This window comes from Manacus candei, unplaced genomic scaffold, assembly GCF_025592945.1.
Source record: "Manacus candei isolate 608988 ecotype Guabito, Panama unplaced genomic scaffold, ASM2559294v1 h1tg000043l, whole genome shotgun sequence".
Classification (NCBI taxonomy): domain Eukaryota; kingdom Metazoa; phylum Chordata; class Aves; order Passeriformes; family Pipridae; genus Manacus; species Manacus candei.
In genome coordinates this window covers 3,368,705-3,391,137 of record NW_026138091.1, presented here as the reverse complement: position 1 = coordinate 3,391,137, position 22,433 = coordinate 3,368,705, and the positions used below count along the sequence as shown (strand labels likewise).

The 22,433-nt window shown below is 36.9% G+C and overlaps 1 long non-coding RNA gene across 1 annotated transcript; it reads right to left on the bottom strand.

Moving 5' to 3' along the window:
* Window positions 1-2,172: 2,172 nt before the first annotated feature.
* On the bottom strand, window positions 2,173-21,125 carry LOC127474746 (uncharacterized). Its single transcript, XR_007905971.1, has 3 exons — window positions 20,993-21,125; window positions 17,348-17,443; window positions 2,173-2,272 (listed from the first exon to the last, which is right to left on the bottom strand). It is a non-coding gene; the product is annotated as an uncharacterized LOC127474746 (long non-coding RNA).
* Between the last annotated feature and the right edge of the window lie 1,308 nt (window positions 21,126-22,433).

Below are 22,433 nucleotides of genomic sequence, written 5' to 3'. Positions count from 1 at the left end.
ATAAAACTTGCTGGAACTGCAGATTTCTGTGTCAGCCTTAATCTACCTGAAAGAATGAAGATTAAAGTTCATCAGTGTTAATAATAATAAACAAAATGTTAATAGTTTGATTATTTGCTATCAGTATAGGTACACACAGATATCAAAACTCAGCCTGGATAATAAGGCTCCACTCGAAATTGATTAAAAAAAATAATCTTGAAAACTTTTTATTTCTTCTTGCAAAACCACAGAAGTAAACTACAAAATGTGAACTCAAATACTTTTCTCAGCTATGGAGGTGACTAAATCATACACTATGCTTTTGCCTGTAGTTTTTAAGCAATGCATCTAAACCTAAAAGGCTCAATGTATTTAGAATTCAATTTAGATATAGATTAAATGCTTTTTCTAACTGTTGATCAGTCCACATTATTTAGGAATACTCTGCAATTATGAGAAAAGTAGATCTTTTATGCTCTGGTGAAAAAATCATATTTTAAGGGGGTATAGCGTCTTAGAAACAAGCTTCAAAACCAGACGTGTATTTTGCATCCGCAAGCCCTTCTACATTCAAATTCAGTGCACTGCATTTGACTAAAACCAAGCCGCAGTACTTTTAATATTGAGACCCACACAAGAAGCATGGTAGCGTGGATATGTTAGAACTAGCTTTAAACTCACTAGCTCTGGTCTGTGGTCCTCGCATGCCTCACTTCTCGGTCAGTTTGTGGGGTGCAGTTTGAGCACCCTGTGGCCGCTTCCTCTCTTTTCTCTTGTGTTATTTTTCTTGCTGTTGCCAGCAGTTCTGCTGCATCAGTACCTGTACTAATCTCTGATCATTTTCCCCTTGTTGTTTCTTTCAGAAGTCTGAGCTTCTTCCTGCTTCTTCCTGGTCTGGGTCAGAAACAAGTGGACAATGGTCTGAATGCTGCTCAGTCTACACCTGGCCTTATAACAGCTCTGATTCCACCCTTCCATCCCAGCTCCACCCAAACAGCACATTAACTCCTGTTGGGGATGGACTGAAACTTACTATTGACCATAAGCCTGAGGACATGGCTCTGGGGCTGCTCAGTAGTCAGGGCTACTGGTCTGCTTGGGTTTGAAGCACCTAGAAGAGTCCTTACTGATGAATGAGGAGAATAGCTTGACCGTGGCAACAGCTCTGGTGGTGAGCATGAAAGAGGCAGGAGGGCAAGAAGAATTAAGAACTTCTACATTACACTTACAGAAAGAATTTAAGGTGTATTAAATACTGGAGAATCAAGTCAGGGACAAGTAAGTCTTCAAAGTCTTCAAAAATCACAATGCTAAAGGAGGAGGGAAGATTTCACATCAGAAGCTGACACCCTGTGACTAGCTAGGTACTTCCTGAGATGTGAACTCCTTTGGAAGCTTTCAGACGCATGTTTAAGGAGAGCAAGTCTGGTGTTCTATTTGTGTCAAGAAACTGGATTAGGATTACTGGAGAATTTCTCTATTACTTGAGAACTTCAGTCAGTCACCTGCTCAGCACATGGGGGTGTCCAGCTCCTAAACAAGACTTTTTAATGCCAGAACTTTATCCTCTGAGCTTTGCAGAAGACCCCTCTGACTTCCAATAAAACTGAGGGGGGACCTCTTCGCCATCTACAGCTTCCTCGTGCAAGGAAGAGGAGAGGCAGACACTGATTTCTTCTCTGTGGTGACCAGTGACAGGACCTGAGGGAATGGCCTGAAGTTGTGTCAGGGGAGGTTTAGGTTGGATATTAGAAAAAAGTTCTTCACCCAGAGTGTGGTTGGGCACTGGAACAGGCTTCCCAGGGAAGTGGTCACAGCACCAAGCCTGACAGAGTTCTAGAAGCATTTGGACAATGCTCTCAGGCACATGGTGTGACTCTTGGGGTTGGTCCTGTTTAGTACCAGGAGTTAGACTCAATGATCCCAGTGGACCCTTCCAACTGAGCTTATTCTGTGATTCTGTGATTTTTTTTCTTAGTGTCCTGTTTGTGAAAAAACAGGACAATTTTAGAAAATGGACAGGCAATACTAAATTAAGAGCATCCAGATGCATCATTCTGGAGTTTGAGGAAATACACCATGAATTGCAAATATTTACTCCTAGTTTTGGGGTTTCATTGAAACTTTGTAGAAGTGGGACAGGTAAACTGTGAAATGAGCCAGCATTTGTGTCCATGTTTCACATAAAGTCCTGCATCTCTAGAGTTCACCCTGGCAGATGTCTTTGAGATTCAACACAGGAGAAGAGGAAGTCTCATACTTGCCGCTTCAGTGCTTGCCTTCTGCAACTCTGAAAAAAAAAAAGAATGAATGATCTCTCAGTTTCCTCTCTTCTTTTCTGCCACGTCACCACCATTTTAGACTTCCTTCTTCCACTTTCTCGTCTCCCAAGCCTCTTTCAACTGCTTCTTTCATGGAACCACAGATTACTCCTTAGCAGAAAAGTATGTATTTCCTCCCAGTAAGACCAGAATAAAGACCTAGGCAAGAGCTTTCTAAGCATCACACTGCCAGGCAGTGCAAGAGAATCACATTCCTCTTTTGTTTTTAAAACAAAACCACCAACAACAACAATAGAAAAAGAAAAAAAAACAAACCAAACCCAAAACCCAAGACAAAACCCAAAGCAAACAAACAAGCAGAAGAAAAATGTTTTGGTTTTTTTCTTCATCAAGTCAAGTTTAAAAGCAGCACTTGATTAGTGAGGAGGAAAATTAAATGCATGAGAATTTAAAATCAAGATGTAGAAACTCACTACACTGGTTCATGTTTAGCTCTCTTAGGTTTTTCTTTTTGACATCGTTCATATAATTCTTTCTCATATTTAGGTGGTACTGAAACACTGATTTTACTCTGTTTGTGTACATGGTGACTCTAGTATTGCCTAGAATTATGAAAGAAGATCCTTCTAAAGAACAGTTACAGTCAAACTCCAGCTGTTCAGCCTTGCTGAGGACTGCCTCAGCAACATCTCCTCAAACTGCAGTAGCAGCAGCAGGGCATACATTCTGGTATTTGCCAATTGCCTCTGTGAAAAAAATCGTTAATATTAATTTCAGGAGTTTCAGAGCAAAGCCATTTAACAGAATAAGTGTTGGGAACCTACGAAATGGACCTGATTTGTGCAAAAGTCTATATCCAGTAACAGTTTTAGTACAGGAAGCTTGTTTTTTATGTAAGTATTCTGCCCCACCTTGGCTTTCATTTTTTCCTATACAGCTTTTATGTGATAAAGCCTGAACATGACAAGTAAGCTTGGTCATTTCAGTTGTTTTTTATTGCACACTTGCATCACTGACTGCTACAATTACTACAGCTGTATACAATATCAACAACTTTTTTTTTGCACTAATGACATTATTTCCTTGTTCTTCTAAGGAATGCAGTACCTTATTCTCTTAACGAATCATATATACCAAAAACATGCAGAAAACAGTACTAATTTCTCTATGGTTTTTCACATAGTCTATTTCATGTAATGGAATGATGAGGAGACAGTGTATTCTCTGATGGAAACTTGCATTTTTAGGGTGTGAGAAAACAGTAGCAGAACATAACTAACTCTGTTTAAATTTTAAGCAACATTTTTAAAATTTCCAGAACATTACAGCAACTCTATAAAAAAATTTTATCTAAGCCCAGTATCATAACAAATAAAGAGAAATATAGATGAGTTGGTAAATCAGCTATTTAACTATTTAGCTTTTCAGCTTACAAAAGATTTTTATTGCTATGAATTAATTCAAAGTGAAAACCAATAGGTGTCCAACATTAACAGATGTAAATCTTTAAATCAAAGCACGCAGCATAACACCCTTTGAAAAATCCAGCTTTTTCTTTTCTGTCCAACAATTAGAATTACAGTGGTTATGATCCAGAGATGCCTGTGATGTTTGGAGACTAATCTTGCATGGTAATGAAAAATGGCAAATGTAAAAGTTAAGGAAAAAAATACAGAGGGGACTAACACCAGGAGAAAGTTCAAAGTATTGTGTTGAACAACACACAGTAAAAGTTGCCAATCAGGAGAGCACTAGCAAGATGTACACAACTATTGGATTGGGCAGGAATCCAGTGGGCCAGAACACAATTTCCTTTGCTGGGGATACAGTAAAATTGGAGTGATGGCAATATGACACAGTTGAGTAAATGCTGGGATAGAGTTCACTATGTAGTATGTAGTGGGGTCCTTCCATTTGGCTTCCTACACTTTATGTTTCCCAGAAATGCAATGACATTTGTATATGACACAGAAGAATTCAGCATCCATTAGTCTACCATCATAGAATCCCAGGTTGGCAGGATAGAGCAATTCCCTTTCTAAGGTCATATATTTTTCATTCTTCTTTTAATGTTCATAAATGCTTTCATACATTTCTGACACTGACAGAGGAAAAACTGCAATCTCAATAAAAGTATTGAACCCTGAAAATTAGACTCAAATTTATGTGGCAGTTTAGAAACATGATACCTCAGTCCAACAGACACACGTTTTGGAAGCGCTGGCGAGCCATTACCTGATTAGGTTTCTCACGATTACAACACACTGCTGCACATCTAGAAAGAGTTCAAAATTACTCAATCTCCTCATTTTTATGATGCATCATATTTTTTCTTTTGTTGTTGTGCCTCCAATATTCTTATAGTGTAATGTTTCTTTAATTTGAACTTATATTCTAGGTCATCAATTCAGTTGTCCAGTGTTATTGTCCTAAGGATTTACAACCAGATCATTGTTTTTTAAGCACTATTTTTCTCTGCTTTTAGTTTTGCCTCAGCTTTCTGCAATCTGACACTATAATTGCTATTGTGGTCATATAAACTATATCACTCAGTGCAATCCTGTCACAATGAGCAAACCCAGTTTTACTTGGTAAATAAAGTGCATGTTTCCAGATGCTCAGATATTTTACATAATAAAACAAAATGAAATCAGATCAAATCAAACTAGGTCAAATGGAACTAGAGGACAGCTCTTCTCAGAAGAGGTTCAGTTCCGAAGTATTTCTCTGCCGAGAAAATAATCCTCACTGCATCCATTCACACCAGGAGTAATGTAAAAAGTTTGAAGTCCAAATCAAATAAGTAGGAGCCTTGGATTTTGACCTTATGACCTTATCATAAAAACTCTGTCACTACCCCAGTTCTACAGCCCTCAGAACTTATGCCTACTTTGAAATCAGAACAGGGTGCAGGGGTGTCCCTCCAGGGTTGTTGATGCAGTAACTGCTCACAGGACAAAGGACCTGTTTTTTTCACAGCCTGTCATCTTTTTGCACATGCATAAGTGAGGTGTGCTGCCTTCTTAGCAGGCTTTTTCAGAAGTATCCATAAGACTTAATGCTGGTGGTATCAGAGTACTGGTTATGGCTGGGAGGGAGTTAATTTTCTTCATAGTAGTTTGTATGGGACTATGTTTGAGATTTGTGTCCAAACCAGTGTTAATAACACAGGGATATTTTAGCTATTGGTGAATGGTGCTTACACAGGGTTAAGGACTTTTCTGTGTACAGAATGTCTAAGTTCTTAATTTTGTCCATGACAGGTGTAAGTAGACATGAGACAGAGTCCTCCAATTCTCTTCTATACTTCTTGCAGCAAGAATATACTTTTTTGAAAAGTACATTATAAAGTTTGCTGCTCTCAGCTGATAAGTAATGTCCAAATGATTATAAAATATCTCTACCTATATGATCCTTAAATCTGCTTGCTGCCCCTAGGTCATATGAAAACACCAAATTATGCAAAAACTGTGTGCTGTAGAGAGATTATGAGTACTAACATACACAAATTATGCTTTATTCAGGCAAAAAAAGTTTTGAATACATAATTTTTGTTTTAAAGGTGGGGGGAAATCACCCCAGTTAAACATTATTTTCTGTGTTATGCAAACTGGGCATTATCATCTTCCTCTTGCCCTTGAACCCATCTCTTCCAACAGCCACATCTGTTTTGAGTAGCATCTTTTTCAGCCACCACTGACAAAAGTCCTGTATGCCCACATGCCCACAGTGACATGACAACAAATTAACCTTTTTTTTTTTTTTTTCTAGTGACAGGAAAGGGGAATAAGGGAGTAAAGAGAAGAGGAAGAACCTGTAGCAAGCCTGGTTCATGGTTCAAGCCTGAAGGAGCATGGAAGGCTGCCTGTCATGCAAAGCATCTGCAGCAAATCCCCAGACAACCCTAAGGCAGCAGTAAGGAGGGAGCTGGCTAGAGATGGGATTTTAACAGATGGTTCTGCTGGAGCAGATTAAGCTTCAGAGACTTGATATCTCACAACAAGAGATGGAATATGAAAATTAATCCAAAACCATAAATGAAATTAAAGAAGTTGGAGGAAAACCAGTCATTTATATATAGGCATGGGGTAAATGATGGGGTTTTCATCTGAGAAGCTATGATTAGGTAGATCAGGAATCACAGCAATAAAGCTGAAATGCAGTTGGAATGTGAAAAAGAGTTTTGGCAGAGGAATCACTGAGAATTCTGGTAGTCTTTTGGGTATCACTGCTGATAGACTTTCAGATGGAAGTGACATAAAGATTATGGAATCAAAGTTGTGTCAGATGTGAGCTAGGTGACATTAGAGATGAATGTGAGACATGAACTGTGGCTGTCAAACTCTCAAATAAAATGTTATACCTCCAAAATATATGGGAATCAAGTTATCATGACCTTTCTATCATGACATTAGCTCATCTATTGTATTCTCATTTCCAGAAAGTAGCAGTTTTTATTTTATTTATTCTTCTGTAATAAGTAAATACTGGACTACTAATCTAATAGAATGCTACTTGATCAAGATTTCTTTGGCATAGTTTTCCTTCCTAGTGTGTCTGAGCGCCTTATTAATAGCTTTCAGCTTGTTTACATCTAAATTTAACTCATATTAGAATTCATGTATTCCATTGATATACTAATCTCATTTTATGTCAATTTGGGAACTTGCTACATCCCTGAATATTCTGTACTCAAAACTATTTAAACATGACAATATCTTATGATCATCTTAACAAATTAATTGCAAAAGGTTAGCAATCTCGTGAGCGGCTGAATTAATTTATCAATATGATTATGTTATAATCCACATTTGTTATAAATATGTACAGAAAGCATAGTGGGAAATTAAAACAAAGACATGGAGTCAAGCTTTGTTTACAGCAGTAGCTTCAGGTGGTCAGTGTTTAATCAGTATGACATGAGTGGGTTAAGCTGTTGGGACAGTCAGGTTTCATCCACCAGCTGAATGCTGTTTGGCCATGAGTAGAGTCAGCTGCAGGACACGACATGCTTTCTAATTCCCTGAGTTCAGGAGAGAATTGCTCTTAGCTCCTGGCTCTGGAGGTGAGCACAGATATTCATATATGATGGAGCTACTACAGTGGCAGATTCTTTGGTGCCAGACTGTTGGACTTCTAAGACTGGCCGCTTTTGTCCTCCAGCTGTTCTATCCTTTGTACGCTGCAGTAAGGAGTGTGTTACTTGGCTATGTTGAAGGAAAGTAATATGGCAGCCAAGGCTCCCCTTCTGTCTATTATAGAGCAATTAACTACATGGGTGTTTGCATTCATAAGTAGAGAAGAAAAAGTTAGCAAAAGTGTTGTAACACATTGTGCAAGTAATTTATTATCCACAGCTGAATCTGAGGAAAGTACATGGGAGTCTACCTTACCAGCCCCAGCTGGAGAGGAGAATTGCTTTTGTATTTGTTTCTCATCTTGATTTTTCTTAAATTTGAAAGATTTGTTCATTCTGCTTAAAATATCCTATCCAACACCACTGATCTGATAAAGCAGAAGAGGAGGTCTGCATGTAATGGCTCATTCCAGGAAGCCTTTCCGGGGGTTGCACTAACGTTGTGCTCTGAGAAGTTTAACATCCTTGCACCACTTAGTTTTTAAGTCTGATATTCACAAATACTGTAGAAGAAGGACTCAGCCTCTGAGTAATTTTCTACTTTATTTTTAGTCTCTCTGAATCAAGTGAGAGGTGGAAAGTGGGAAAGGAAGTTATGCTGGGGGAATATTTTAGAAATGTCAATAGGCTGTCAGTAAAGCACAAGAAACCAAAACCGTGAGCTGCTTTGATTCCCTTCACCTCCTCTGAGCCCTTCTGTGTCCCAATCATACACAAAGCTCTCACTTAGAAGAAAAGATTTGTGACAAAATTCCTACGGTTGCTGCAAGGCATTGCCAAAAATATGGGTTTCTTGGAGCCAGGAGGTACTCAATGCACTTTATTAGCCCAGAAACTCAATAGGCAGAGAGTGGTGTGAAAAAAACCTCACATTATCCTTTGCAATAATGAAGGGTTAATAAGTAATTGAGAGTAATTACAGGTATGAACAAATACATGCTATATTGCTATACATGTCCACTGTTTCAAGGTTATAAGCTAGAGACATAAGTAACCTAACAGCCTGCTGGGATTTTTAACAGCTGATTAAAGGTTTATTGGATGATCTATTCATAATTTACTAACTCTATGCAAACTGTTATATGTACTCTTAGATTACAAATCTTATAAAGTTATTAGAGAAAAAACAATTCAGCACTTACTTTAAAAAATACAAATGCAGTTTAAGTAATGTTAATAAAAATTCAAGTTGTTTTGTTTTGAAGGGAGGGAAAGGAAACAGAGAAGCTATTCTGTTTTGTTGAAGAAACATATGACATTTACAAAATCCTCTTATTTTAAATAAAAGAGTACTCCAAAACTAGTCTTTGAAATGGAAGGAACATGGTTTTCTAAAGAGATTAAGCTTTTAAGGAGAGGTGGGTGGCTCTGGAAGACCTATTGGAAAGGAGTGGGATGAACATGACTTGCTGTATGGCATTGAGACAGTACCACTTCATTTCTGCACTTCGGAAGAGTCTTCTTTGTTTGTTTTTTTTGTTTCATTCTAGAAGAGGATGATATGAACAGCAGTGTCACTCACTGTTTCATAAACATTTGATAAAATATTTGTCTTTAAAATATCTTACTGTAAGATGTCTTTTTTTTCTTTTTTTCTGACTTACACAAGAGCAGGAAGCAAACAAATTGTTTACTGCTTGTCAGTTATTGACATTTACTCTAGCTGTATATATAAAGAGTGATAACAAAAGGAGAGAAAAAAACTTTACATAGCAGGACAAGAGAAAGGTCAGATTAATATTATCTGCCATGTGGTTCCTGCTCAAGAAAGAAAGTGAAAAAGCTGTAGAAAAAAGGGACAAATGTGATCTGTTGTGTCAGAAACACAAGTCTGAAATAGATTTATTGGTATTGTTCAGCATGTAGGCAAGCTGTGACAGTGACAAATATACTTTCTGAAGGAAATCTAGGGGTTTGGTTGTTGTAGGCTTTTTTGTAGTCAGGAGGTACCTTGCTTCTGTCCTGTCCTAATTATCTAGTAAATCAACCATTTTAAAGTATGTTCGTGAAAAGTGACTTTCTCTACAATATGATATGGCTGTATGCTTTTAGTATAGTGACCACCAAAATATGGTCTTGTGTTTAAACAAGACAATTCAGCAGCAGTTGCAGAAAGGCCTGAACACGTCTAAACAGAACCCTCTCTCAAAGCATATAAGGCCAGTCATGCCAGTGCCTGTGCATCTACCATAAGGCACGGCAATTGCAACACAAAGCCCTCTTGGTGCTAATGTGACTATAGGGAAAACATTTCCAAGCACCAGTCCCCCTCAAAAGTGCACTCCCAATGCCTTGGAAGTTTTGCAACCTCTATACTGCTCTGCAGCCCTCTGTGGTTGCTACTGACATTGCTGATCACAGAGCAGAAAAGATGCCAAAATATTATGCTGTGAATGCATGGGAGGCAATTTCCACAGTGAAAGAGTAGGAGGCTGGCACCAAAATATGTGTCTTATGATGGATATAAAAATGCATGATACCTGACTAGTGTGTCCAGGTGCAGAGGTACAAGAGGAAGAATTGCGGAGGAAGGAAGGGCAGAAGAAGAGTAGAGGTGGCATAGCTGTACACAGCTTCCTTGCCTTGGCCTGGGGCAAGCAGGGAAAGAGATGAGAGATAAAGCTAATTACCTGAGCTCTCAGTATTACCTTATCTCATTTAGGCATCTAATAGTTACTTTTTAGTCAAGAAGTATAAATAGCGCCAGAAGCTCCTCTGTCCTATCTTTTTCATGTGTCATAGCATTAGATGTTTATTAGAGAAATTAGGATCTAATGCTTGTAAGAGTCCAGGGTGACTACCTTCATCATGGACAATTACCTTCCAGACTTTCATGTCTGGGGTGCATATTGACCATGCACGGAGCTGTATTCCTGCTATTTCTCAGTAAATACCATAAGTGGCAATCCCAGCAGGTCCTTTCGAATGCAGAGTCTCAGTGAATCATACCAATCAAATCTGTTTAAATCTGCCTCTGGTTTGTGCTTTCAAATATCCTTATATATTTTCACTGCTAAATGTAGCTGTTCAAACCGCAGTTTTAAAAATACAGTAGAATGCTTTGTATCTTCGAAAAGCTGGGGAAAAAATAAAATAATGAACAGTCAGTCCCATGATGAGCAGTTTAGATTCATATTACCTGCCTTTTTCTCCGGTCTTTTAAATTCCTTTTTCCCAATTTATTGATGGAATGAAAAACAATGACTTTTTTTTTTCAGGTCAGTTAATGAAATGAAGTGGGAATATGCATGTAGCATTTGTATCATATAAATAGTCACCACTTTTCTGCATCTTTTCAGTCTCACAGCTACAATGCAGCAAGTGGACTTATTTTTTACTCTGTTTGTTATTGCACTCCGCTGTGTCATACAAGAACACAATTTCAAATTACATCTTACCGCTATCCATATACATTGGTTTATCTCTAAATTTTCTAAAGGAAATTAATGTATTATTAGTACAAAATGGATCAAAATGTTACTCTAGTCCTCTGGAAGCATAAGAGATTTTATTCTGTTTTGCTGAAGTTAATATAACTGCTGCTATGTACTTAAATAAGAACAGGAGTGGACCTCTGGTCATTTCGGGCTCTGATAGAAAGAGAGATTAAACTCAAGATAAATAATTAAACCAAAATTCAAGGAAAGGTAGAAAATAGAGAGCCCAGATAAACATGAACTGTGAGAACAGGATTAACATAAGTTAAAAAAAAAAAAAGAAAAACATGCGTTTTTTTTTTTAATTTAAAATACTGATATGTAGTACACAGGTATTTATTACATAACTGAGCTACCAATAGTTTTCTTGTGAAAATCTTTAGTCAGAAAGAAATGAAGCAGTAAGTATAAAATTCTCAGGCATGCCTATTTCCCCCAGTAAGTATCATAAATGAAGACATTGAACAGAGTACTAAAGGGTGAGGTCTCATCAACTTTAGCTCATCTCTTTTTTTTACTCTTTAGTGCGTTTTTGTTTGGGTTTTTTTGTTGGTTTTTTTGTTGGTGGTTTGGGTTTTTTTTCTTAATAGTGTGATATTCTGAAAGTTTGGGAAGTGAGATACTGAGTGTCACCTGATAAACCAGGCTCAAGGCCTTTCACTAGTCAATGGTCCATTGCATGGATAAAGAGAATGGTTGTTCCACTGTCCCCTGAACAGAACAGATTAAGAAAGACCAGCATCAGAGTGTGCCATGGGCAGAGCTGCATGCTGTGAAAGAACGGAAAGCAAGAACTTAAATCAGGTGATCTGTCACAGAAACACTGTTTTCAAATTACCAATATCATGTCTCTTGTCCCTCCTGTTTCTGCCTCTTTCTGACTTTAAAAAAAATCCCAAACACTCTAATCTTGGATCTCAGACTTTGCACTAAGTCATTTCAGTCTGGTTTTTGGTGGATTTTAATTAGTGAGGTGACAGCAAGAATTAAGCTTTTTGTTCAGTAGATTTCCTGCAAATTATTCATGTAAGAAGACACAAATTGGGAATCATGCCTTCCCCCACAGACAGATGTTTTGTTGCTCCTTATTCTTATGTCTTTGCAAACAAACACACGTGTACACCCTCCTACCACCACACACATTTTATTATCTATTAATCTAAGGAGAGATACATATCGTAGCTTGCATGCCTACTTTCTATGCATAGGAAAATAGTATTTTTTTAATAAAAGGAGATTTAAGACTCCTGATTGGATCAAGTTTCCTTCCTAAATGCATTGAATCCATCTGCACATTTTTCACACTTTTCTGATCAGTCGTCCTCTCTTTTTCTCACTTTCCCTTGGTTTCCAGTTACTATCAGTTACTATCAGAGTGGAATCTAGTGCTGTGCTCTGGTTCTGCACCTCTGCAGACTGTAAAGTGTTCACTTCACTGGAAGATAGCCTCTATTCTATTTCCTATATTTCCTCTATTTGGAAAATAGTTTTTTATCAATACATTTTTCAAACAGTCATGTATGACACAGAAATATAGGAATTATGAGTAGATGCACTGAAGGTAGAATAATAGAAAATAGGGTTGGAAAAGAGGCCAAGAGATCATCTACCCTACAGAAAGACTAGAGCAATCTACCTGTTTCTAGACCTGAGAAAGTCGCCTGACTTATTCTAACCATCTTTCAAGGAGGAAAACAAACAAGCAAACAAAACCAAACCCCAAACCCACAAAAAAAACCAATCAACAAAACCAAACAAAAAAACCCTACAAACCTCTATACGGAGCCTTTTACTATTTAACTATTCTGCCTGCTGTAATTAATTTCCTAACTCCTAATCATTTTGCAAATTAAGCCTATTGATTCTTGTTCTGGCTAAAGTGAATATGACAGGACAGTTTATCATCATAATCTTGGAAACTAACCTTCCATATATTTAAAAATCTATTGTCATGACTTTTTTACTCTAAACTGGATAACTCAGTTCCTTTAGATTTTCTTCAGAAATCATGTCCTTTAGTTGTCTGATCATTCTTTTTCTCTCTGTTTTCCTTCAGCTGGATCTTGTGTTACAAACTTCTCCCACTGCATTTGTATCAGATCCAAATAAGAAGGTTATTCCAAATCTTAAAATACAGATATTTGTACATACTAGTGTGATAGTCATAGGTTGGCTCTACTTTTCCTTGTGGTGTTTTTTGGTGTTTTTTTTTTTACAAAAAAATTTTATTTTTATATGTACTCACTCTGTCATCAACTTCCCTCTCAGATTTTAGCCTGATGCTCCCCATTCTTTGTCTGTAAAGAAGATCATTTCTACATAGTATAAAACTTTACATTTGTCTTTATTAAATTACATCTACTTTTCCAGGCCACTTCTCCAATTTGTCAAAATTGTTTTGACTTTTAATCCTGTCCTTCAAAGTATTTGCAACCCTTCCCAATATGGAATGGGGTTTAAAAGTTTTAAAAGCTGTGTTCTCTATGCACTGTACAAGGTCATTAATTTAAGTTCTGAACAGTAACAGCTCCAGAAGGTTTGCTTCAGCTTGGAAACATACCACTGACATGACTCCTTAATTACATTTTTCCAAACAGTTATCTGGATGTTTACATTTCCCCCTTTACCAGTTGCCTGCTGTGTATCAGGTGGTTGTCCCAGTTTTACTAAGCTTTGCTTTCCTAACATTTCTGTATGGATGAACCATGGTACATCTTCACAAGGTAATATTCCTTTTCACTTTTATCTTAGTTGTAAAATCATGGAATTTTTCAGTCTGTGGGTCCTCCCCAGTATTTTTTCTAATTGATAAAGTTTAGTTTGCTGATGAGATTAATGCATGAACTCAAGAGATAATATTTGATTACAGTGGGGTTTGTTTATTTATTTATTCATTTATAAGAAAGGGTGTTAAAACCAGGGAAATGAGAAGGATCTCCTAAGAAGTTACATATCTCTTCTAACCTTCATGCTTAATATCCTGCCAGAGTATCAAATTTTTTGTCCCAGTTTTATCTGTCACTCTTCCTGACATGACATTTGTCCCCTTATGCTTGGGAAGTACCAGTTGCCTTGTGGGTGCTAGTATAATATAATCATTAGCAATAATATATATATATATAAACCCATTATTGGATAGATCATTAATTATTTTCTGCATGATACCAATAGATTTTAGTGCTTGGTAAATGCAGTCAGGTGAATTCTTCATTTAGACAGTGTCTTTTTTTCATGTTTTAGTTCGTAGCATTTTATTTGTACAGAGAAAGAAAGACAGAGAGATCTGTCATCTGCAAAACTAAAAAAATTAAATACGGACAACTCTGTAACTGAATTTTCTTGGTTGCCCTATTTGTGATCAACTGTACCATGAGCATGCCAGAAAACAGAATATGTCAGGTTTTTTTGTTAGGAGTCATTCCTCTAAAGTATTCCTGTTTTGAGTTTCTTTTCATTCCACATATATATTTCAAATAGAAAATCATAAATAACACTTCATATCTAAAAGCACTGCTGTGTACCAAAGGAGAAATCAAAATGAAACATGGATATATCAGATTCTGATTAGTATTTGTGTCTTACTCAATATTTCTTACAGTAAATCAATCACGTTTGACAATAGATAAGTAGAGGGCCACTGAAATTTGTGGACAAATAATTCTAGAAACACATTCAACTTGTGGAGAAGCATGAAGCAGTGCAGCTACCAGCCAGTAAAAATGCAGGGGATTTTTTTTGCTGTCTCTCCCTTCACTCTCTGGTATTCGCAACAGGCACTTTTTTGTACCATTATAAATTAAGTGAAGGCACTTCTCTACAGAAAGGTCTTTTTGTCTCTATTCATACAGCAAAATTAACACAATGGAGTCAGAACCTAAAATGGAGCCATCTGGGAATGAGAACTAGTGAAATAACAATAAAGGTAATAATAATATTTTCAATTATTAGTGTCATTAGAAGTTAGATATATTGCACATTCAAGGTTTAGGACTGGAGAAATTCTGTGCCATAAAAGATTCTGCATAAAGAATGACCCAAATTCAGTGATGAGTCAGATGTGGTTATACAGAATCCAGAAAGTCTAATAGGCTTTGGGTTTGACACATGGCTCAGTTTGCACTAGTTAATGTCACTGCTTAATATAAATCTCCATCTATTTCTTATACACTGATATTATTGAATGCAAATTATGACTTTTTTCTTATGGAACCCTTGTGTTATGCAAAACAATTTAGACTTTGGTTTGTATTTTTTAATTATAATTTTCTCACTGCATCTCAGACTATTTATGTGTACATAAGAATAAGCTTGCTACAAGAGTTGGATGAGTGGAAGACTGTAAAATATGTCTGAAACACTTTGTTTTCTATAGAAGCTGAACTGATGGAAAGATTTGCTGTTAAACTTCGAATGAATTCACTAATAGTTTTCTTATCTATTAACAAGATAACTGGTTCCAGCTTTTGCACAGAAATAGCTACCGCAGTTTTTTCTTCCCAGAAAAGTTTCCTCATCATAGTAGTGAAAGGGCTAAATGGCTTTTTTGAACACCTCTGTCCACACACCCAGCATACCTCTGTCTCTCTATCTAGTGAGACCAATTTTCATGGTAGTGTGCTTTCAAACCTCAGAAGTATGGCCAGAAAGGATGTTTGTGTTATCACTGAATGGTATAGGATATTATATGCCTGTCCACATATTTTAATGGCTTTCCAGTTCACACCTGTCTTTCTTGTCATTCTTTATATGATATCACCCCAAAATTGTGGTGGTAATTGTGGATATTGTTACAATTAGGCAGTCTAGTTAGGTGCTTTTTAGCCCTCATCTGCTTCTAGAGGATAAAAACCCAAATTAAAATGCTTTAGTTTCATCCCTGCCCCTCCAAATAATCCTGCTGTGACAGCTAAGGCAAGCAATACGTGAGTAATCCAATAGTGTAATGTACAATGCTAAAATGTACTATAATATTTTGTAAAGACTGTAGCGTTTTGTGTTGAAAGGTCTTCCATATGACAGCTCTTTCTTTGCAGTACATGACCTCCTCTATAAAACGTTGGTTTTGAAGAGCCATGGTATAACAAGTCTTTCAGTTCACAAAGAGGGATGGCACAGGCCACAAGGAGCTATATTCCTGTATTTTATAAAAGTAATTTCATTACTGTTATGGCCCAACAGGGTGTTCACATTCTGAAACAGTGAAAGCTATCCCTATTTTGCTTGACCTAACAATCTGAAATTTCAGAAGACGTTAAAAGCTGACTGTTTTTTAATTTTCCCATTGTCTTAGTGAAAGTGAAAATAAAAACTGTTTAATAATTCCTAAGAAGTGCTGCCTATATTTGCCAAGTTTTAGCCTTTTTCATGGATCAGTATGCATACTCTTTTTTCTTATATGAAATGAAAAATATTATTGGCACTAGTTCACGTCTGTCAGGGTTAAAAATACTATATTTATATCTCATTATAATCCATTTATCAGCTTCCAGACCCTGAGTGCCCTGGGAATGTCAAAAATCCACATCATGTCTCTGAATGCTGGATTTTGCATTTGGATATCTGGAGTAGCAGGAAAAGTGTACAACCACACGTATTATAGCAAGAAAACTCCCTGTTGACTGCATAGCTGCAGGGGTAGCTCAGAAGAACACATTTTTCCCAAATGCATGGCATAAATTAAAGTCAGCAAGTAAGTTCTGTATCTGCTTTTCTATTTATTTGGGTTTTTTGGTTTTTTTTCTTTTTTTTTCTTACTTTTCCCAAAGAGAAGTGAAATGTACTTATTGTCTAAAGTACCGAGGTTTGGCTGAATCACAAGTCCCAGTGGCAGAGGATGAACCACTGCCAACAGGTCTTGCACATCCCTGGATCTGAGCTTTGTGAAAGAGGAAAGATGAGAAGAAATGCTTAGACCGGAGGTTGATAACAGTGCCTCAATTACAGTTCAGGATGCATTCATAATTTTCTCAGATCTTAATGCTCAGAAAGAAAGTAAGTTTAGAATTCAAAAGGTGTTTTTCTTCTGGAAAACCAGGATATTTTTTGGGACTATCTGATCCACGTTCATATGGCTGAGAAGGCACACTGTTTTAATACTGAAATCATTCAGGTAGTGACAAATAAAATAAAGGTAAATAACTAAGAAGGTAATTTTTTAGCAAAGTTCTTATTAATACATGCATTAAATAGGAGTATGAATTAAGTTTAATTCATAAGTCTTATTGGTTAGAGAAGATTAGAATTTAGCCCTCTCTATAAGTTATTGAAAGTCATCAAATGTATCTATAGTACAAGAAAACATAAATAATTACACTCGCTTTGGGGAGAAAGGAAGCAATACAATGTAGTAACATAGCTAAGAATTTAGAAAAGCATATGCCTTTAGCAATGGAGATGATGAATCACTGAATTAAACTGCCCATATGAAAGAATAACTTCTCTTTTGAGTGGGTCAAGTGTGGATGCAGTTTCAGAAACTCTGTTTGCAATGCAGCATAAATCCAACTTACTGATCTCAGCACTGGGGTAACTGGATTAAATTCCAGGGCTAGCAACAGAGCAAGTGTCTGACTAGATGATGAATTGGTGCTTTCCAAACTGAGAATCTAAAAATTTAAAAAATCCACAAGTCACATACTCTCCTAGGAAATGAATGCCATTTACCCAGCATGTGTACATGTATCTATAAGTTATCCCCACATGAGTAATGGCTAAGGGTTCCTATTTCATTTTGTTTGCAGTCAAATGTGCTGTGAGTCAAAAGCCCATTCAAAAATGTGCATTCTCAAATAAGGCGTGCTATGTGTCTGGTAGATGAACATTTTAGGTGCATGTGAACACTAAAGGACAAATTGTGATTCATAATTCGTCCTACTGAAGATAAGGCACAGTGGCAGCAGATTTTCTACTGCACTTGGTAGTGCTAAAGACTATTGCAAGCCCAGCTATTCATTTGACTAGAGTGATATTTTTAGCTTTATGTTATGTATATCTCGCACAGAAGTCCAACACTGTATAAGTGTAACAAGGATGATTATACAACATGAGAGGTAGACGTGAAATACATTAATGCTTTACACATCACATGGTGATATCTCCAAAAAACAAGACTTACTGTGAAAAACAATGAAGTAAGGAAAAAATATATACATGGAGATATTTTTATGCAGCAGTCAGTGTTTTAAACAAACACACAATGATGTATTTTGAAGTGCCTCAGACATCTCAAAATTTACAGTGCTGACAGCTGTCTTCAGAACACTGCAAAACTACAGAATTTAAAAAGCTTTTTTTATAAATAACTCTAATTCTGAAAACTTACCCATTTCTGTATTCAAAAACTATTTTTCTAGTCTGAAAGATTAGCCCCAAATGAAAAGGAGGATAAGTCTTCAATTCCTCTCATAGAGTGTATTTCACACCACTTACCCGTACACATCTCTGGGTGACAAACTCTTACCCTGTGAGACTGTCAATTCTTATCTATCAGCTGATATACATATATACTTTATAAAGAGAGATTCAGAAACATTTTTCTGATTTTTTTTAAACTCTAGAATTACACTAAAGTTTAGATAAACCTAAATCTCTTAGTCCTGTTCAGGGTCAGGAGTTGGACTTGATAATCCTTGTGGGTATCTCCCAACTTAGCATATTCTGTGATTCTGTGATTCTGTTTTTCAGGGCCAAGATTTATCGCTATGAAATTTTAACTGCCAATTCATTAAAGGGGAAGACTATACAGTTTCCAAAGTAAGGAATGGTAATATCCATTTTTCACCATACAGCAGGTATTTGTGCTGTATTAAATTTTAGTTAATCAAATTTGGAGCCAAAAAAATTAAACAAACCTTGATACTCCTAAGAGTGCTTATGTCCATTTCACAGTTCATATAGTAGAAAATCATGTTCAACCTCACTAGACTTTTGGATTCAATTTGCGCCATGCTAAAATCACCCTTGAACCTTGATTTTATTTTTGATAAAACTGCATGAACATTTCCAGAAGACTTCTTGTGAACATTTCCATATTCTTATTCCAGAAAAAGATTTCTTGTAAGTTTGAGGCTCATAAAATATTCCACTTTTTGTGTTGATGTTCAGTGCATGTTCTTAAATGTGTAAATCACACAAACAAAAGAAGACTATTTTCGAAAAGCAAATATCCTTATTTTTATTCCTGGTTATTTTCATTGGAACCCTCATGGAAAGAAGAATGACCTTCAGTCAGGGATAGTCATTCTTTCAGCATTTCAGAACCAATTGCTGTCCATGATGGACTTGACTTGAGGAGCTGGCAAAAAAAAACAAGGAAAGATAGGTCTCTGCATGTTTCCTGCTCAGTTATTGCAGAAGTTGATAAGCAGTGGAAGAAACAAGTCACTTACAGATAAGAAAGATTGGTAAGGCAAAGGTAGTCTTGGAGAATGGTTCTCAGTTTCTGGTTTTATGGAAAAGCTTGTATGTCCTGATGAGTGGCTCCAGACTCCAGTGTTTTGCACAGGTAACCACTGCTTCCTTGTGTCTCCATGCCATTTCTTTCCAGCACCTTTGGATTTGTAAGCATAGAGGCAGAAGTAACTAGTTGTTACTTGGAGCAGAATGATGGGGACAATAAAATGATAGTGGAAGAGTTGTCTAACTCCTTTGTCTATAGCTGGCATAGGAGGCAGGACCGGGGATCCAGCAATGGGGGCACAGAATGTCCCCTTCCAGGTCTAGGTCTCCTGAGGTACTCTGCACTCCATCAAGTCCCCTTCAAGAATAATATAGAGATGATAGGAAGGGATACTCAGTGGCAAGTGTGTGGTAGTCAGTAAATCATCCCCTCTACAAGTTCATTAATTTTGCCCCTCTTTTTTTCTTCTCTTGCATTTTGAACTGTGTGCATCCTTTTTTTAAATCAGCTGCTACTCTAGCTGTGAAGCATGTAAATACTTGCAACCACCTCTGTGGTTTTGAATGAAGACCAAAACGTTCAGAGGCAATGAAACATGGACCTCAAGCACAGGAGGAGAAATATGCTGTTTGGAGAGCATAGGAGAGTGAGTATGACACAGCATGTCTCCTGGAAAAGGGGAAGGGGAGTGGGACAGTTAGCACTGCTGTACTGTGGACTGGTGGCATGGGCTCCGCTTCTCCCTGCAACTTTAGGGATGCCTTTTCCCACCTTGCTGAAGGAGACACAATATCTGCTGACACAAACCATTGCTGATAGCAGAGAGGTAGAAAAAGGGAGATGATACCACTGTTGACAGGAAATTAGAGTGCTTGGCATTGCCTTAGAAGAATTGCCACTGATGCCTAAAGAGAGGATTTTACGATGCCACTGAGCTAGGTAGTTTGGTCTACAGTCAGAGGGAGCCTGAGCCAGCTCTGACCACTCCCATCAACAACTTACGGTGATGCAAAGTGGCCTCAGTGACTGCACATGGCATATTGGTGAGCAGCCAAAATGAACTTAAAAACCTGAGTCAGGAATGGGCTTGGATCGGGCACTTAAAAAAAAAAAACCAAACAAAAACCCAACCCCAAGAGAAAATACTGAGATAAGAACCAAGCATTAACCCTATGCACTGGACAAGGGAAAGTTCTGATGTAGATTAAAGCATGTATTTGATCACATAGATCAAAGCATGGCCATGCAGCTGAAGACTGTCAGCAGAGGGAGTGAAGAAGAGGTTATTCTAAGGCTGCAAAAGTAGATTTCTGATATTTTGCTTCTTCGGAGAGATTGGTTTTGGAAACTTAATGATGTTCTTAGAAGGTAATTGTTCATAGTAGTGTTGTATGAAAATAAAATATGAGATTTTGTGAAACACTACCTTGTTAATGAGAATGTGCTTATAGCAAGTACTTAGCTCAGTGACCCATTTTCTCATTAATTTTTCAACAGGCCCAGCAACTACATCTGTACTATAGTGATATATTGTAGTGAGAAGTCTTATTGTGCAGGACATTTTTCCAGGGCAATTTTGATAGGAGATGTTATTTGATACATTAAATTAGTTTAACTCCCAGCATAGTAGGAACTCTTCATATCTTGTAGAACTGCTACTGTATTTTGGGTGGGTTTATCTTCTGCGTAAAATGCATGTGAAATGGATACTATTTCATTTGTGTTTCAGACTATGGCTGGGTACGTATATCCATACCTGCATCAGTTCTAGATGTTGCAAGGTTCCATACCTAGCATTGTGATATTCTGATTACAACGTTTAACCACTATGACCCAGAACTCTAGCCCTGTTTGAGTGACAGTTTGACCATGGAAGGTTGGCCCACAGGTTCATTCCATAAAAAAACCAATCAAAACAGGTGTATTTAATTTATCATCTATATTTCAAACATTACACAGTGTTAATTTCACCTGTCTTTTTCTGCTGTACTAATAAAAGAAAGCTGCTGTTCTGTATTTTACTTAATCAAAAAAATGTGAAACACTGTGTATCTGACTAATTTCCCTCTGCTTCTTATTTTCTGCTTTGTGTTTTCCACTGCTTTTCTCATCATGATGGTCCCCATGGTGAAACTGCTTATAGACAAAGCACTGAACTTAGTGCTACAAGGATCAGGAATTTCCTCAGGAGAATAAATGCAAACTGTTGTTCTCATTTCTGTCTCTATTTCCCTGTTTTATTATAAAAATGTATTTTCATATGGAAGTTCAGCACAGGCTTACATGTAGAGATCAGATCGAATTCAATTTGGTTTTGTAGTATTCTGCTTACAACATTTGAATATCAAGTATTTGTTTGAATGCTGACTGTTTAAATATAGTCTATATATGTGCAGTATTTTAGAACACTTCTGATCTATCTAACTGCATGTGTAAACCTACTACTAAATTATCATTTTTTCAGCTGCATATTTTCAGACAGGATGTAATTAACTTTTAAGACAACAGCTATATAAGAGAACAAAACCAAAGGAATTTTGAAATTAACAGAAATAGTTCTGACTTTTCACTTTTATCTAGTAACACTTCCTAGAAAATGTTTGTGGGGGAATTTTCAAGAAGTAATCACAAAGGTGTCTGCTAAATGACAAAGTATAGTGACTTTGGAACTTTAGGATCTCAATGACTGCAATTAATTTCCAAACATTTTATTAAAATTCCATTAAAATTGGCTTGATTTTTATGCTCCATTAGAGGTACAACTAGACTATTTACTGCCAAAAAGGGGTAATTATGCTGCTATTACTAACAATTTCTCATTCTCTAGTTCTTTGAGATATGGGGAGCTCAAAGTGTTCTTAACTGTAGCTCAGAGTCAGCAGGCCTTCCTTTCCAGGTAAAAAATGAGAACGGAAGGGAAAAGTTCAGAAATAATTGCTACTTTGAAAAGACGAACAAACCAAGAAACCAAAAACCAACAAAGAGTTCATAGACCCCAGTGGTAAATACTTCAAAATTTCCACTGAAATTTTTTGGCACCATTGCTCTCTCTAAAGTACATATATTAGGTTATAGAAACTACTTTAAAAGGATGTCCAGGTGTACATTCAGTCCTACATTTTTGTGAGCTGTCTGATATTAACAATATTGTTCCTTTTAATCTGAAAAATAACACCATCTCGAAGACAGGAAAGTAG